General features: G+C 41.2%; 1 protein-coding gene across 1 annotated transcript in view; it reads right to left on the bottom strand.

The window, feature by feature from the left end:
* CCDC69 (coiled-coil domain containing 69) overlaps positions 1-4910 on the bottom strand; it is a 231685-nt gene that overhangs the window by 121535 nt on the left and 105240 nt on the right. The window lies entirely within an intron of this gene.

Raw genomic sequence — 4910 nt, 5'->3', positions numbered from 1 at the left:
TACCTCACAATGGAGGCTGCCCAGCCAATGAGCTGCTGCAGAATCCTGGGATGCAGGTGAGGCCCAACAGAGCATAATCCAGCTACCATATTCCCTGGGTGGGGTGAAGAGTGGCTTGTAAGGCCCAGTTCAAATGCCACCTGCTCAGAATTTCTATACAGGAGGCATGTACGGCCTGCCAGTGATTTGGAAGGGAGTGCAGGTCATGTTTTAAAAAATCATTTGTTCAGAAAATATTTATTAAGCACCTAATATATGCTAGAAACTGTTCTCCATGCTAGGAATATATTAGGGTAGAAAACTTACTACAATCTCTCTTCTCATGGAATTTATGATCTGGAGGGGCTGGGGAAGACAGACAGTAAACAAAACAAATATATCAAGTATCTGTTAGTAAAAAGTGGTATAGAGAAAGTCCAGACAAGGGTAATGGAGAGTGTCAGCTAGGGGGAAGTTTGCAATTTTAGACTGGGTGATCAGAGAGGGCCTCACCTAGAAAGTGACATTTGGGCAAAGGGCTGAACAAGGTGAGGGAGCACAACTCATGTAGGTCTTGGGTAAGAAACTCTGAGCAGAGAGACAAGAAGTGCAAAGGTCCTAAGGTAGGAGAGTGCCTGGGGTGTTTTAGGAATGACAGTGAGGTCTTATGGCTGTCTAGGAGTGCACAGAGGAGAAGGGATTCTCCTGGTTTGTGCCTATTGCCCTGGCATAATTACTAATGGTGTCTCCCTTCCTTATTAAAAGTATCCTGCAGCTGAGCGAGGTGGTGCACACTTGTAGACCCAACTACTCAAGAGGCTGAAATGGGAAAATCGATTGAGGCCAGCCTGGGAAATGACCCTAAAAATAAAATAAAATAGGCCAGGCGCAGTGGCTCACACCTGGAATCCCAGCACTTTGGGAGGCCGAGGTGGGCAGATCACCTGAGGTTGGGAGTTAGAGACCAACCTGGCCAACATGGTGAAATCCTATCTCTAGTAAAAATACAAAAATTAGCTGAGCTTGGTGGCATATACCTATAGTCCCAGCTACTTGGGAGGCTGAGGCAGGAGAATCGCTTGAACCTGGGAGGCGGTGGTTGCAGTGAGCAGAGATCGCACCATTGCACTCCAGCCTGGGTGACAAGAATAAAATTCCATCTCAAAAAAAAAAATAATAAATAAAATAAAATAAAAAGAGATAACCTGGTTTGGATGATAAATTACATAGTCACACCAGAGATGTAGCTAAAGAGGAGAGATGAGAAATCATGGAGGGTTCTGAGCAGAGAAGTGACATTACTTAAACGTTTTGACAGGATGTCTCTGGCCTTTTTTTTTTTTTTGTGAGCAGATTGAAGGGGTGCAAGGGGGTATCAATCAGGAGGCTATTACAATAATCCAGGAGGGTGTTGCAATGACCCAAATGTCAGTCTGTGATGGCTTAACAGGGAGGTAGTGAAAGAGATGGTGAGAAGTGACTGAATCCTGGATACTTTTAAAGATAAAGCCAAGAGGATGTGCTGATGAACTTGAGGTGGGGTGTAAAAGAGAGAGGAATCAAGGAAGACTCCAATATTTTTGACGTGAGTAACAGAATGGGACCGGCATTAACAAAATCGTGTCCGGAAGCTGCTTTTGCAGAGCACGCACCAGCACTGAACTTTGATTGCGTGTTTGTTTGGGACGACTGCACAGGTTGCTTATGAAGCTCATGGGGGCCAAGGTACTCCCCATACCACCTCTTAGTGCTGCTGCAAAATCAGCACTGGGAGCTTCTCTCTTCGTCTGAATATCAAATGAAATACCTCTCTCCTCTGATGTCCAAATATTTTTCTCAAGTTGAAAATAACTTCCCCTCCCCTGTTGCACTTACTCATTTATTATTTTATTTTATTTTTATTTTTTGAGACAGGGTCTCACTGTCGCCCAGGCTGAAGTGCAGTGGCACAATCACAGCTCACTGAAACCTCCTCCTCCCGGGCTCAAGCTATCCTCCCACCTCAGCCTCCCGAGTAAGCAACTATATGCCAATAAATTGGAAAATCTACAAGAAATGGACAAATTCCTAGACACATACAATCTACCAAGATAGAACCAGAAAGAAATCCAAAACCTGAAGAGACCAATAACAAGTAATGAGATCAAAGCCATAATAAAAAGTCTCCAGGTAAAGGAAAGCCTTGGACCCTCTGGCTTAACTGCTGACTTCTACTAAACATTTAAAGAAGAACTAATAAGAACTCAAACTATTTCAAAACATAGAAGAAGAGGGAATGCTTCCAAATTCATTGAATATTATAGAAGTTCAGTATTACTCCGATACCAAAACAAGACAAAGATACATTAAAAAAAAAAAAAAAAGAAAAGAAAAGAAAAGGAAACTACAGGCCAACATCCTTTTGTATGCTTGCTCTGGGTGGTGGTGATTTCCACAGTCTCTGCTTTATAGTTGTGAGTTTTGCTTTGCCTTGTTTTATTTATTTATTTTTTTTATTTTTTATTTTTTTATTATTATACTTTGAGTTCTAGGGTACATGTGCATAACGTGCAGGTTTGTTACATATGTATACTTGTGCCATGTTGGTGTGCTGCAACCATCAACTCGTCAGCACCCATCAACTCGTCATTTACATCAGGTATAACTCCCAATGCAAGCCCTCCCCCCTCCCGCCTCCCCATGATAGGCCCCGGTGTGTGATGTTCCCCTTCCCGAGTCCAAGTGATCTCATTGTTCAGTTCCCACCTATGAGTGAGAACATGCAGTGTTTGGTTTTGTGTTCTTGTGATAGTTTGCTAAGAATGATGGTTTCCAGCTGCATCCATGTCCCTACAAAGGACACAAACTCATCCTTTTTTATGGCTGCATAGTATTCCATGGTGTATATGTGCCACATTTTCTTAATCCAGTCTGTCACTGATGGACATTTGGGTTGATTCCAAGTCTTTGCTATTGTGAATAGTGCTGCAATAAACATACGTGTGCATGTGTCTTTATAGCAGCATGATTTATAATCCTTTGGGTATATACCCAGTAATGGGATGGCTGGGTCATATGGTACATCTAGTTCTAGATCCTTGAGGAATCGCCATACTGTTTTCCATAATGGTTGAACTAGTTTACAATCCCACCAACAGTGTAAAAGTGTTCCTATTTCTCCACATCCTCTCCAGCACCTGTTGTTTCCTGACTTTTTAATGATCGCCATTCTAACTGGTGTGAGATGGTATCTCATTGTGGTTTTGATTTGCATTTCTCTGATGGCCAGTGATGATGAGCATTTTTTCATGTGCCTGTTGGCTGTATGAATGTCTTCTTTTGAGAAATGTCTGTTCATATCCTTTGCCCACTTTCTGATGGGGTTGTTTGTTTTTTTCTCGTAAATTTGTTTGAGTTCTTTGTAGGTTCTGGATATTAGCCCTTTGTCAGATGAGTAGATTGCAAAAATTTTCTCCCATTCTGTAGGTTGCCTGTTCACTCTGATGGTAGTTTCTTTTGCTGTGCAGAAGCTCTTTAGTTTAATGAGATCCCATTTGTCAATTTTGGCTTTTGCTGCCGTTGCTTTTGGTGTTTTAGACATGAAGTCTTTGCCCATGCCTATGTCCTGAATGGTACTACCTAGGTTTTCCTCTAGGATTTTTATGGTATTAGGTCTAACATTTAAGTCTCTAATCCATCTTGAATTAATTTTCGTATAAGGAGTAAGGAAAGGATCCAGTTTCAGCTTTCTACTTATGGCTAGCCAATTTTCCCAACACCATTTATTAAATAGGGAATCTTTTCCCCATTTCTTGTTTCTCTCGGGTTTGTCAAAGATCAGATGGCTGTAGATGTGTGGTATTATTTCTGAGGACTCTGTTCTGTTCCATTGGTCTATATCTCTGCTTTGGTACCAGTACCATGCTGTTTTGGTTACTGTAGCCTTGTAGTATAGTTTGAAGTCAGGTAGCGTGATGCCTCCAGCTTTGTTCTTTTGACTTAGGATTGTCTTGGAGATGCGGGCTCTTTTTTGGTTCCATATGAACTTTAAAGCAGTTTTTTCCAATTCTGTGAAGAAACTCATTGGTAGCTTGATGGGGATGGCATTGAATCTATAAATTACCTTGGGCAGTATGGCCATTTTCACGATATTGATTCTTCCTATCCATGAGCATGGTATGTTCTTCCATTTGTTTGTGTCCTCTTTTATTTCACTGAGCAGTGGTTTGTAGTTCTCCTTGAAGAGGTCCTTTACATCCCTTGTCAGTTGGATTCCTAGGTATTTTATTCTCTTTGAAGCAATTGTGAATGGAAGTTCATTCCTGATTTGGCTCTCTGTTTGTCTGTTACTGGTGTATAAGAATGCTTGTGATTTTTGCACATTAATTTTGTATCCTGAGACTTTGCTGAAGTTGCTTATCAGCTTAAGGAGATTTTGGGCTGAGACAATGGGGTTTTCTAAATATACAATCATGTCATCTGCAAAGAGGGACAATTTGACTTCTTCTTTTCCTAACTGAATACCCTTGATTTCTTTCTCTTGCCTGATTGCCCTAGCCAGAACTTCCAACACTATGTTGAATAGGAGTGGTGAGAGAGGGCATACCTGTCTTGTGCCAGTTTTCAAAGGGAATTTTTCCAGTTTTTGCCCATTCAGTATGATATTGGCTGTGGGTTTGTCATAGATAGCTCTTATTATTTTGAGGTATGTTCCATCAATACCGAATTTATTGAGAGGTTTTAGCATGAAGGGCTGTTGAATTTTGTCAAAAGCCTTGTCTGCATCTATTGAGATAATCATGTGGTTCTTGTCTTTGGTTCTGTTTATATGCTGGATTATGTTTATTGATTTGCGAATGTTGAACCAGCCTTGCATCCCAGGGATGAAGCCCACTTGATCATGGTGGATAAGCTTTTTGATGTGTTGCTAAATCCGGTTTGCCAGTATTTTA

The sequence above is a fragment of the Macaca thibetana genome, chromosome 6, assembly GCF_024542745.1.
Source record: "Macaca thibetana thibetana isolate TM-01 chromosome 6, ASM2454274v1, whole genome shotgun sequence".
Taxonomy (NCBI): Eukaryota; Metazoa; Chordata; class Mammalia; order Primates; family Cercopithecidae; genus Macaca; species Macaca thibetana.
This window is presented reverse-complemented; position numbering and strand designations above follow the sequence as displayed.